Source organism: Filicampus tigris, chromosome 4 (genome assembly GCF_054856515.1).
Source record: "Filicampus tigris isolate MCC_2025a chromosome 4, RoL_Ftig_1.0, whole genome shotgun sequence".
Classification (NCBI taxonomy): domain Eukaryota; kingdom Metazoa; phylum Chordata; class Actinopteri; order Syngnathiformes; family Syngnathidae; genus Filicampus; species Filicampus tigris.
Genome location: NC_141220.1, coordinates 28112812 through 28126688, shown reverse-complemented (window position 1 = coordinate 28126688; position 13877 = coordinate 28112812). Strand labels below are relative to the sequence as shown.

General features: G+C 42.1%; 1 long non-coding RNA gene across 2 annotated transcripts in view; it reads left to right on the top strand.

Moving 5' to 3' along the window:
* The window catches only part of LOC147149259 (uncharacterized), an 88665-nt gene that overhangs the window by 44468 nt on the left and 30320 nt on the right, over nt 1-13877 (top strand). Inside the window, exon 4 of one of the 2 annotated variants that reach the window (XR_015086555.1) lies at nt 726-1952. The exons of the other annotated variant lie outside the window; for it this stretch is intronic. This is a non-coding gene — a long non-coding RNA (uncharacterized LOC147149259). Of the gene's footprint in view, nt 1-725; nt 1953-13877 lie in introns of those variants that run through there. 2 annotated transcript variants of the gene reach the window in all.

The window sequence follows — 13877 nt, the reverse complement described above, 5'->3', positions numbered from 1 at the left end:
TTTGTATGTAAAGTACTTCATTTTCATACTCAATTCTTTTGGAATTAATATTTTACGTAATTATTTATTGTTAATTTGATTATGATTAGTAAACTCATTATTTTGAGAAAAAAGCATTTGTAAAATAACTTAATTTACCACAGCTCAGTCAGCCAACTTTTTAATGAGATAAATGAATAAAAAGAAATGTTTGTTTTTTTAATTAACCAATTAGGATTTTTTTTTTTATAGACAAAAACTCCTAACAAATATCACAAGACTCTTGATAATGTATATAAGTGATTCTCAGGCGTGCCGCGGGAATTTATCCAGTTTCACTCGATTGGTCTGCAAATTGTGAATTTTCCTTCACATAATCACATTCATTTTTAATTCATCTTTCTACACTTGCGAAATATATCGGTGCGCAAAACTATTCAGCGCTGTTCCACTAAATGGCAGAAGATACATTCCAAATGATCATGCGTTTATATGTTCAATCAATCAATCAACCAGCGGAGCCACTTTTTCGGGACATTTTTGTTCCCCGGCGGGATGCGATTATATTTCTATCTTCTTTGTAATGTACAATACGTGCCTTGGCTTGATAACATTTTGCAAACACTGAACATGCTTTTTTCCTGTTTGTGAGCAAATACTTTCGAATGCTTGTCGTTTCGAATCGTGGTTGCCTCAACGTTATTGTGGATGTGGCCCGGGTAATGTTTGGACCTTTCCTTTCACAGGCTTTTATGACCTCTCCTGTGTTGTGGCTAGTAAATGACATTACAAATGAGCAGGCTTGAGGCCAACGCAGAGGCAAGTCGCAGCCTCGACAGCCGGGTTCAGCCTTTTTTTTTTTTTTTTTTTTTGTCGCAAACCTCCTCGAAAATGACGTCCCTTTGAAAATGGGGATCAAGGCCATTTCCTTTTATGTCCTTCCTACTCGGGCACTCTCCATTAGCCAGGATACCCGCGCACACAACGACATCCCCGATTTCCACCGAAATTCTGAAAGAGTGGGACCTGAAAGATCAAGCAATGCTGAGAGCTTGGGAATAAACTTTAAAGGCGTTCTGCATTCCATTCTTGTATTAGCGTTGTGCACTCAGTTGCCAACAAGGGACTGTGTGGCAAATGTGAAAAAGGCCGATGGGCGGACGGGCCGCATTCCTTGTTGATTCCGTCTCAACTAGTGCGGAGCGTCAAGAAGAATGTGACATAAGCCGTCAGGCATCGAACGAAAACCACTCGGGCTCAGTAGAATGCCGGCAACAAAAGGCAATCCAATCAACCGAACGGCAGCGCGTAACCTGACGAAAACAAAACAAAACATTTGGGCCGCTCATCCGACATCATTTGAAATCTGAATAGCTGAGTCATTAGATTACATGCGCATGTAGACTTGAGCAAACAAAATCAAAATTCTATCAGCGTTTTGAAACAGATGTAGATTTTGTCAGCGGTTGCTCGAAGCGTCACAAGTGTTCAGTACGCGCCGCCGCCGCCGCCGCCGCCATTTTCCTTGCCGCCTTCGTCTTTGAATGGTTTTGTCCAAATGTTCTTTCCACGTGGTGTGTTTTTGTTGATTTTCACTCTTTGTCGACTGTTTTTGAGCTTTTTGGAATGCGCGACCTGCCTTTCCTTTGCTAGTGAAGATCGTTCTTTAGCCTGCCAAAAAGAAAAAACAACACAACAAAACAACGCCAACTCCTTTTTCCCCTCTGCCACCAGGCAAACCACAGTCAAATTTGTTATGTTGATGTATTCATGTTTGTGTATTTGTATTTAGTTTTGTGATGTTTTTGTTCTGTAATGTTTGTTTTATGCTTATGTTTTCATATGTGTTTGTTTTATGTTATGTTTTGTGTCGATGTGATCTGATATTCGCTACTTTGGCCTGCTGTCCATGTTCATTGATTGTCTCTGGCAGAGTGCCTGAATGTCTGTTTGTGCTTGCAGTTTTATCTTATCCAACCGGGATAAATATTTGTTTGAATCTTGATTCTTGAACATGTTTTTTTTTTTTTTTTTTTTTTTACGCATCTTGCTCAAATTTGAGCTCACGTGAGTGTGACTCGTTGCGATTATTGGACCACAAACTACAGGTTGTTGACATCTTTAGGAGCGCCCTGGATAATATTGAGAATGTCCACACTTTAAAATTTGTAACTGCCCTTGTTTTCGATACATGGCGATTATCGTTCGACTCTCGTCGTGTCACGTCCAGGCAGTCGAGAAGGCGCAGAGAACACAACGGTGGCTCGAGGATGAAAAAACAAGAACGGTCGGGTAGGAAATCAATACCGACGACGCTCCCATTACGCTGCCGTCTAATGTTCAGTCAGGCTTGCTCCCCAAGTAGTTCAAACCTCGCCTACACGGAAATAAACGTGCGACTGATTCTCGGAGGGAGGCCGCAATAACGCTTGAGATGATGTTTGCTACTTCAATGAAAATGTTTTTGCTCTCACCGCCGCAGCCTGAAAGCCATAAAGCGCATTTAATGTCATGTTGGATTTAAAGTGCTCCTTCGGGTCTTAAATCAAGATGCAAAGATACAAAGACAAAATTCATGCAAGCAGCCAAAAGAAGAAAAATCAGCTCGTGATGCTGTGACACCATGAAATTTATATGCTTGGTGACAATAACGATGACGCCAGGAGCGGAAGTTGCGACCCAAGAATCATCCAGTAGAAGATTGCATCAGAAAGACACGTTGAGGCTTTCTTTCAGCTCGCTGGGTGATCGAGCATTCAAAAGTTGGCGGGTGCGACGGCGCTCCAGCGAGCCCACTTTTACAGTTTGAGCAAACGAATCCAAATGTGAGGCTGCGCCACACACATAGAGCTCCTCCGATTTCCCCACCAAACGAAAACTATTCCAGCTCTGCTGCAGCTTGGCGCCCTGTTTAAAACAAGTTGGGGGAGGGGGGTGGGGGGTAGGGGGAAGGCTGGAAAAAAATTTTTAAAAAAAAGAAAAAAAAAGCCACTGTCGGAGCTTTTCAAATAATGCATACCGCTAGTCATCGCGGAGCGTCGAGCCTGCGAGGAGTCATAAATATACCGCACACACGTCAAGTGTGCCACATTGCAGACGGGGGTGGGGGGGGGGGGCACTGTAACAACACGCGCACGTCACTCTGCGCCGTTTCACAGCTTCATGCCGTGTCCATTTGTTGAGAACAGCATGTTTGAAAAAGACATGACACTAAACGAAAATAGCAGCCCAACACTTTTGTTTGTGCATGACCTGAACTCAAAAGATCGCCGACTTATTCGATGTACGCAAAAGGCCAATGTCTCTCAAATATTGCTCACAAATCTACAATGTAAATAATAACAATAAAATACATTCAGCTGTAATATATGTTCTCTTTCGAAAGCACTCATATATATGTTGTCACCCCATCTCTTAATTGTCTACGCAGCCTCTGGAAAAGAGAAGACAGCAGCCTCTTGTTACTTCTAGGCTGGCATCACTTACAGTCACACAATGTGATAAAATCTTCAATTTCAGCCCAGAAAAAATGTCAGGCAAAAAAAAAAAAATATATATATATATATATATATATATATATTTATTTTTTTTTACAAAGCCCAAATTTCTTCAGTTAATGCTGATAAACATTCATTACATACAGTGCGTTTGCTACGGAGAAGTGGGGGAAATTCCCCCCCCCCCCCCCAAAAAAAAACGGGAAAATACGCCAAATTCACTTATCTGGCCTGGCACCTGGGGGGCAATGCATAACTCAGGGGGGCCTGGACACCCCCCACCCCCACCCAAGACCCCATGTGATGTCATATTTTGCCAGACCGGCATAGAAAAAAGGCAAAAGGAGCGATTAAAAAATGAAAGTCGCCATTACGCCGAATGTTGTTGTCGACTAGCCCGATACAGCAAAAGCTGCACATTTTTGAACGACCTTTTATTGTGGGCAGCCAATCAAATGTGCTGCACCTTTGGAATAAATGCGCTGTCCAACTAACTCTCATCTTGATCATCTGGGCAATGACAAAGTGCTGCCCAACACCAACGGTCTTCAAGAGAAAATGGCCTTTTAGTGTGCAAGGTCTTCCAAGTCTTCGAGACGTTGATCTTTGAAAGATCTTTTGACTTCATCTGATGAAAATGCCGTTTGTATTTTCACTCGGTATACGCTAGTTCTTTTCTTGACAGGATTCCGGTGAGAAGTTCAAAACCGCAAAGTCACATGGGGCTAACCAAACACGCACGCCATGATAAAAGCAAGCTTTTGTCCGCAAGTATTCAAGTCCCGTCATTACGGTGAGCCTACTTGTGCTGTTCATTTTCACTCTTGGCGCCTGTGACTTTCCTGACCGTTTTCTTGCGTGCGGGACGATCAAGTGGACCGCGCTGGACTTGCGAGTCTTGACACAGTCAGCAAACCCCCAGCGCGGCTTGTTTCCTTGGAAACCTGCCCTATTTGCTTTTTGCCTCAGCCTCATCTTTGAATCTCTTCCCGAGCGGCATTACTGCTCTTGTTGTGATGCGCGCTCGACAGAAGTCTATTAAGGAAAAAAAAATACAAAAAAAAAAAAAAAATACAAAACAGTCCGGTTCCTCATTTCCTGTAACAATCCATCTCATTGTCTGTTTTGAAGAAGACAACAAGGCTTCTGAGCGTTGCCTCTTTTTTTGCCCCTTTCCAATTGCACTCATCACTTTTAGCCGCAAGTTGAGATGAACTAATCAGCGCCGTGCAAATGCAGCATTACGGCGCACTGTGCGCTAATTGTAGTCATTCATTTGTAAATGTCACCGGAGGTACGCTACAACTGCAAAATTTCGTTCATTTCGTTTGAGCGCGGCTTCCTTGGCCCGGCGCGGTCGACGTTGAATGATTTTGTCGGCTTTTCAATGTTGCGACCTAACTTGCAGACTAGCGTACCGTTTATGCGGCTGGATCCTATCAGCGTTCCCAGTTCCTGCTTGCTCTACTTGATGAAAAGTCTACAGCATTTCAAATTGGCTCAGGCTCATTCTGTTGCGTCGCGCTCCTCCTCCTCCTCCTGCTCGCTCGCTCGCTCGCTCGCTCGCGCGTTCTTCGTTGGCTTGCTGGCCACGTTCCTGTCAAGTCCGAATGCTTGTCATGAAAGTCTGGTCTTCGCACTTGGCCGACTGCAGTTTCAATGATTGCGGCGGCTTTTGTTACCCCCCCCCCCCAGAGCGGCTCTGTTAATCTCTTACAAACGCCTTTTCTCTACGATTCATTTTTCCTTATAACATATCATCTGTGAACCCTGAGTAACTCTTGTCCGTCTCCTCAAATAAACTTGGGAAAAGTCCCCTTGACGGCTCGCTTAGTGTTGCCACAAAACAGGCAGTCCACTCGCACAAAACGGCGTTTTTCTCATACCTCAACGTGCCCGCTGCCGCTGGCATACGCAAACCAAACAAAACCGGCAAGTCATACGTGTGGTTCTGTGAGCAATAATTGATTGATTGAGTCAAAAGTTGAACATACAGTCCACACCCTCACAGCCAAAGTCAGCTGGGAAAGGCTCACGTTGCCAGCCAGCATGTGCCATGCATCCGTCCATGTTGCCACAACGTCTCTTCCTGCTTTTCCGTGCTCCATTTTCACTATCGAATATCCGTAGGAGTATTAAATGAAATCTATGCTATGTCAACAGTGGTGGGAGGTGAAGTATAATTACTTTACTATACTTCAGTCGATTTTTTTTTTTCTAGTTATTTGTTAGGGGTGTAACCCAAAATCATTTGAATCGGAAAATCGTTTTCGATTTTTTTTTTTTAATTCGCGCAAGTGCATCAAATCGAACCGAATCGAATCATTCCGCTTTAAAATATATCGAGACGCCTATCGAATCATCTTTGGCCAGCTATAGCTTGGAGGGAAATGCCACATTTACGGTACTGACGAGTTCTTTCTTGTGTATGTAAAATGACAAGAAGAAACTCATTGCCTCATACCGTCTCGAATCGTTCCACTTTAAATTTGAACCGGCCTTCATTTGTATCGCACCTCGTGTATCGAGATAGGTATCGACTCGTAGAGATGCAGAGTCATCGTATCCGTACTGCGGTTATAGAGAAAAGTAGCACGATGCCTTATACTGTCAAAAATGCAACGATAACCCGTGTTGTTAGTGCCGTTACTTTGAAGGGCAGCTCGCCTGCCACAACGTAAAGTTTGGCAGCTAGAGAACGATTCTCCAATTATGAGGCAAAACCTGTTGGATTCAAGCTGTTCATTTGTCACACCAAGATGAAGTTTTACAGTAAAACTGACATAAAACGCACACAAATAATGAAAATCTAGAAATCAGATGACCCCCCCCCCCCCAAAAAAAAATTGTGAATAAGCTCGGCGTTGGTTTAAAGAGATTTTTCGTGAAAAGCGGGCTATTGGTGAAAAAAAAAAAAATTGTGTGAATATGTGCCTGTCCGCAACAATGCAAAACGCTATCGACAATATATCATTGACAATAAAACGAATTGCTACTTTTCATACATTTACGTAGGAGTCGAATCAATACTCTTCCCAGACATCATAGCTCCAAATCAAAGTCCTTTGGTTACAAAAAAGTTGGCAAATGCCATCTGAGAGTCGCAACCTACCAAAATGAAACCAGGAAGTTTTGTGAAGTTTGACCTTGACCTTTTTCTTCTTTGACCACTTGTTGAGGCTTATCCTGCGTTTGAAGTGAGCGTCGGGGAAAAGCCAAACTCGCGTCGAGGTGATCCTTTGACGCTTGATGGACTGGACCTGTCCAGTGCACTGAGGTTGCGGGCGATTTGCTAATCTGTTCGTCTCGGAAGAATCTGAGAAAAAGATTTGCCCTTGATGAAATGTCGCCACCGCAGTTTTCATTCCGTTAACGTGACTTTTTTGCCCCATTCTCACATCAATTTGCCATTCATATGATGTCACTTTTCGAGGTTCCTTTTTCTGCGGGCCCAAAACTATTACAAAACCGTTTTTTTTTTTTGTTGTTTTTTTTTTTTAGTAGTTCTTGTACTATGTGATCTACAGTGTGGTACGATCTGACTTGTAGCCTTTCCTAATGTGAAACATGTTTCCACTTCTGGCGAGCCGCTAACTGCTTTAGCTGTTTACAACTACGTCAGTGCTGTCATAACAAAAGCCAGATGCTGCATTTCTAACAGTGCAGCACCTCTTAAGCGCGCAACCTTTTTTTTTTTTTTTTTTTGATGTGCGATGGAGTAAAATAACAACAAACCCTCTCTTAAAAAACAAACGGTAGAAAGTGTCGCAGTCCAATGAATCATTACGTGTTGAATGGGGTACTAACGAGGTTTTGGATTATGTGACAAGGCGACTTTACTCTGACTGAAATCATTGAGAGAGAGTGTGTGTGTGTGTGTGTGGGGGGGGGGGGGGGGTGTGGGTGTGTGTGCGTGTGTGTATCGCAGGAGCGTTGCTCACACCCTGCTGCGCGCCTTGCTCTGGCTCTTCGCCTTTGGATGTGTCCCAAACAAGAGGCTTCTCCAAATAAGATCAATGTGTTTGCGCTTCTCTTCGACCCCCAACCACAGCTGCAGATCGGGCCAATGAGAGAATACATTTTGGAGGCATTGTTTGCCCGCCGCTGCGGACGTTGGCGCGTCCGCCTCACGGCTCCGATCTGCTGCGTTTGAATCTCGGCTTTTGTGTTCCAACCATAAAATAACAACACTTGACTCTCCCATTCCCGCCATAAGGACCAACATTAAAATGCGGTAGTGTAGTAAGCCCAAGTGTTCACCAAAAACAAGGCAAAGGTTTTATTCCTAAAAAGGTAGATCGCATTTTATTTTATTGTATTATTTGCGTGTATAATAATACTGCAGCCACTGTAACATTAATGCACAGTTTGAACATGAACATTGCACATAAATATAAGGGGGGAGTGTACTTAAATATGATTTATTTTTGAATGTATTTAACTTAAAAAATAAATAAAAGTGGTACTTTGGTACTTAAATGAATGTTTATAAATGCTCATCCGTTTTTTGGGCTTGGTCACATGACTTTGGCAAGGTGAGCCCTGGGCACTGTGACGTTAATTTTGGCAGTCGAGGACAAAATGGCAGTCCCCTGAGAAGGATCAAATCAAATGGATTTTTCTGCTGAATTCATTTTACACAATGGCAATAAACAGCTTGAAGTGCCTTTTTTTGGGAAGAATTGTTCACTATCTACCAAATTGCTGCTTGTTTTGACACAAGTTGCCTTGAGTTCACAAATTTTGGCTCACAAGTCGAAGGAAAAAATTGGCAGAGCGACAACTGGTATCTGTAAAAAAACCCAAAAAACGATTAAATTAATTCTGTCATATCTCAGGATGGAAGTTTGAGCCCCTGGTAAACATGCGCAGGTTGAATATTTAATGCAGTGATTCTTTTGCATACCACTAGAGGGAGCAAAAAATGCATTTTGTTCCAGGAATAAAGATACACCAACCATTTTCATGCAAAATCTTTTTTTAACACAATTTTAAGCCAAATTTCACGCCGGTCATTGCATTTGAGTATTCTACGGCAAATTTTTGTGGAAAGCCCAAAGTTCGCTGGGACAGGCTCCAGCCTAGCCAGATCCAAATGATGACAAGCGCCACAGAAAACAGAAGGACGTTTGCGTAAAATCACACTCTGGAGCCGTTTCATTTCCAAAGTCCGTGCGCTGTCATCGACTCAAATGAAACTGCTGGCCAGTCTGAAATTCCCACCTGTGATTTATTTCGTGTTGTCTCTTACGTGAAAATCAAAGCCACAGCATGTGGTTACAACGCAGAGCTTCCAGCCTGCCTCTGCGGCTTGATGGCCCACGTAATTGTATCACGGGGGGGGGGGGGGGCAAAGCTGTATAATAAGAAAGCAGCGTAATGAGCCATTATACAACGGGTGGAGAGCATCAGTCCATGAAGCACCTATTGGGTTTGCTCGGTGCTCTGCTCGTAAAAACACATAATAGCTTAATGGCGGGACAATTTGGGAGCAGCTGGAGGCGAAGCAGCGCAGGCGGCTGTTTCAATTCCGACCCCGAGCCTTAACACCGCAGCCAGAACATCAAATTAGCATAAAAGTCGTTTGGGTGCGCAGGCATCCTCACGTGGAAGACCAAACATCATCATTCTCATTGCAACCTCTGAGGTCGCACACAACCCAGCGCATATTTATTCCCTCGACGAAAATCATAACAAAATAAGTCAAAGTGCAATTGAAAAAAACATTTTCGTGAAACGAATAAGAGGAAAATGACATTTTGTAAAGACTATTTTATATGCACCTCCACTAGTCTAAACACGGCATTGTTGATTCGTATTGCGTTTGTGGAATATGAGTTCAGCAGCAAAATGCAGCCGTTTTTGTCCATCTCAGGGGGCGGCCATTTTGTCACTTGCTGTCGACTGAAAATGACATCACAGTTGCTCGGGGCTCAGGTAACCACCGATCGTGGCTCAGCTTCAGAAAACACTTGAGCCATGATTGGGCTCGAACAAATTGATCTTACGTTTCTAAAACTAACTATAGTAATAGTGAAAATGTCCTTTGTTTTCATCTTTGTCAATTAACATCAATTTATTTCGGCATTGCTGTGCATCCTGAGCTCCTGAAGCCAGGTCCGTTGTTGGACAATTGTTGTTTACTTTACTTTACTGCCCAATTCCTCGTGGCCATTTTTTATTTTGCAAACTGAAACCAATACTGAAATTTCAAAAATAAATTGAAAAGAAGCATTTTTGACAAATAAAACTAAAAAAAACTTGCTCCGAAATGTAACTGAATTCAAAAACAGAAATCCGAAGCAAATAAGAAGGAACGAGAATGACAAATCCAAAACTTTAATAACCCTGCGCCATCATAAACCTTTTAAGAGTTTCCAGCACACAAGCGTGCGCCCATCCGTCCGTTTTCTATCGCGGCGATTCCCAGTTAACTGTGAGCGGTGTGCAGGAAATGACCTCGTTTCACTTAATCGTTCCCAAAATGACTCTATATTTACTACAAAGGAAGCATCTTAGTCCATGGCAGGCAGATGCCGGCGACAAGCAAACGTCCTCGATAACCAATCGGTTTCATTTTGCACTGAAATCTGCGGCATTATGTTGACGATTGTAGAAGTTGTAGCGCCTCAGTAGAGCGTCCTCAACTGGCAGCGAGCGCGACTCGGGCCTGTGGTTGCAAAAGGTCTCAAAAAAGAAAAAAACAAAAGCCCTCGACTGCCATGGGCTTGCCCACAAGCCCGACAACTGTAATTTTGCGGCTTGGTCAAAGTGTTTCGCTTGGATAGGTTGACTGCCCCGACCGCTTGTCGGCTCCTCCGCACCGCTCTGTCTTGTTTGTCGGCTTTTGGCCGCAACGAGACAATGTTATTTAGTGCTTGACTTGGGGAGCGAAGCATTTGTGTGTTTGCTCAAATTGCGGCCTCTGAGGATTAGACGACGACTGCCTTGCGACGGAGCCATTTGGCTTGAGGCCGCCCCGGCGCTTCTGTCCGAGCGTGCGTCGATAAACGGCTGCCGCGGTGCTCAAGTGAAGCATCTAGCCTGGCCACGGAGCAGAGATTGTGCGCGGCGCTGACCTCTTTTCTTTTGGACACCTGTGCAAACACGGGCGGATAGCACCTATTTGGAATGCAAGCGCTCTGGACAAAAGGGGGGTACTGTCATTGTGAAGGGAGAGGGAATGAGACACTTCAATTATTTGTGGTGAGACATTCAACCTCCCGCAGAATGCAAATGAAACAATCTCATTAGCCACAGCTAGCCTCATGCAGAGATTTTGGGGTTTCATATGAACAAGACGGGAAAATTGTTGTCATGTACGAAACAGTCGGTACTTGCCAGAAATTCCTGTAGCTCCTTGTATATATGTATTTACCGTACACTGAATGTATGTATATATATATATATATGTGTGTGTGTGTATGTATATGTATATCTACGTATATATGTATACAGTGTATATATGTATACATATGCTTATATATATATATATATATATATATATATATATGTATGCATATATTTATATATGTATACATATATTTATATATGTATGAATATATATATATATAAATATATATGAATATATATTAGTGCTGTCAAACGATTAAAATTTTTAAACTAATTAATCGCAACATTTTCCATAATTAATCGCGATTAATTGTATTTTTCAGCTGCAATTTTTTTTTCGAAGCTTGGAACCGGTGTTTACTTGAATAAAATCTTGGAATTAATGTGGAAAAAAAATCAAAGTATATTTCAATTCAAAGACTGCTCTATTAGCTTTCTTGGATCCTTGAATACGATTCTTTTCCAGTAAAGTACAACAGTTGAACACCAAAGACGTACAACTGATATGTTATTTGAATTTGGCAATGCAAAGTGTGCAAATTATTTTGGATTTCTCCAATGAGCCGTCAAGCAACTTTTTAAAAGTAAAACTACGTAAAAGTCCGTGTTTGCGACAGTGACTCTCCTCTAAGTTTGGCTGCACAGTGAGCAGAGGTATTTTCGTTTTGTGGTACCTTACCTCTTGGTGCGAATCATGTTCGCCTATTTCCTAAAGCCCCTTTGACAATTGGCAACACAACACGTCCGTTCGAACGGCATCAAACACATACTGCGAGACACCCGAGATATAGCACCCCCAAAAAAAGACACATGACAGGGCAATATTTACCGTCTTCTGCTCCGGCAGATAAATGTTGGATCCGCCCCCATCACAACAAGGCACACTGGATGAACAAATAGATGCGGCGCGGAGAGGCAAACAACGGCATTGATTCGCTTTTGGGAAACCAAGTCAACACAAACTCTCGCTGCCTGCCTGCCTGCAGAGCTTCCACTTCATTTTACAAGCCTTGAAAAAACAAATACAATGCACAACCCCCGACATGCGAAGGTGACAAATAGGACGCAGACTGCGCTTGCAGCTGTGGCCAATTTCAAACAGTGAAAGGAATTCCTCCATGGATGCTCTCAGGAATGTGCAGCGCTGCCCTTTGTCCTCTGAACAAATTGGCATGTAAGACTCCTAGAGAGGAAGTAATCGGCTGTATTTCACATTGAAAAGCAGATTTTTCACTTTAGGCCAAACCGGGCATCCATTAAACAGTTGGTACGTGTTAATGAGCTTCACATGGCTATCTGCAAAATCACGACTTTTCAGGAAATTCCAAAAATAAAAACGCCATCATACTTGAGTTACCAAACCGCTCCTTTAGTTAAATCGGTCCAAAACAGGCCGACCGAGCAGAAAGCCTTCACAAAAGCAGACGACTGCGGGTGCGTCGTCTTCCCAAGCTGTTTTCAACGAGCCACGTGTGATAAGGAGCCGCCATTAGCCGACTAAGCGGCGCTATGGGGCAAATTCATCCGGATGCAGCGTACTTTTGTGGCTGACTGCTTTCCTCTGCATCAAAGCATTCTCTATCCATTTTTAACAACGCAGGCGGGCTCGAATGTATCGAATCAAAGTGTTTTCACACGGTATTGTCTTTGGAAAAAAAAAAAAAAAAAGGCTCGACCTTGAAGTGACAAAGAACAAAAGGAAGAGGCGGAGTCTTATAACTCTTCATTAATGATTTTTTTAGACAAGCAAAAGTCAGACATACAAATGCATACATGATTTCTTGTTAATACCAATTAAACAACACTCGATTAACAATTTTTTCACACAGGTACAAGTCAGATATCATTATTCCTTGTTAATGGCAGTCAAGGGACAAAAAACGAGAGCTAATGAGCTTGAATGACTTTCAAAACGAAGAACTAAAGCAAACCAATGCGGCAATCATTGTAAAATTAATTTTAAAAAATGACAGCAAAATAAAGCCAGAATTTATTGTTCAAAAATTCATGAAAATCTTACTCATGGGCAGATGTGCTGATGTTTGTCATTTGCATATCCTGTCCATAATGCTTGTAATAGAAAAAAAAAAAAGGTGAAAAAAGACAACGCAATAATCAAAACGCATCATCAAGTTCATCATTCATCAAGTATCCGAACTCTTTTTAATAAAAAAGAAAAAAAAAAGCCAAATATCTGCAGGTGTACAACCTTTTTTTTCCGGTGTCCAAAGCCGCCCAAAAAAGAAGTCAAGGTCCTCTCCGTTGCAGGCTGACAAGTTTAAACAAAGCAATTTCAGGCCCAACCGCACCTGCATTAGTGGTATGCCTCGCGTCGACACTGCCTCGGTGGAAGTCAACAATTTGTCTCGTTAGGCCGCTGAAACGACTTCGTTCAGTCTGCTTGCTGTTGGCTCAGGTCAAAGGGACACACAGGAGCACACGTCACAAAATGACGACCGCTCATTCGGAACATGACAATAATCGACAGTATTTGCTGACGTGTATTCCAGATCGGTTCCTATATTCTCACCTACATACAATATGTATATATATATATATATATATATATAGATAGATAGATAGATAGATAGATATAGATATTTCTTTCTTTCTTTCTCTACTTATTAATTTATAAAATATATTTATTTATTTTATATATATATATTTCTTTCTTTCTTTCTTTCTCTACTTATTAATTTATAAAATATATTTATTTATTATATATATATATATATATATATATATATATATATATATATATATATATATATATATATATATATATATATATATAAATTTCTCTTCATAACCCCGGATTAAGAAAAAAGATTTAATAACAAAAGTCACAATAACAAAACATTTCATTGTGTATTTCCACGAGCGAAAACGGCTTCGTCCTTGAAAAATGTCCGACAAAGGCAAGAGTCTTTTTCCATATCAGGGCTTCTTGTGCTTTCTTTAGGATCACTTTTCAATTCCTTCAGTGGGCCTGAGGGCTGAGGTTGCTAAGCAATGGCGGCTCTCTCCCTGCTGACGTGACCACGCGCT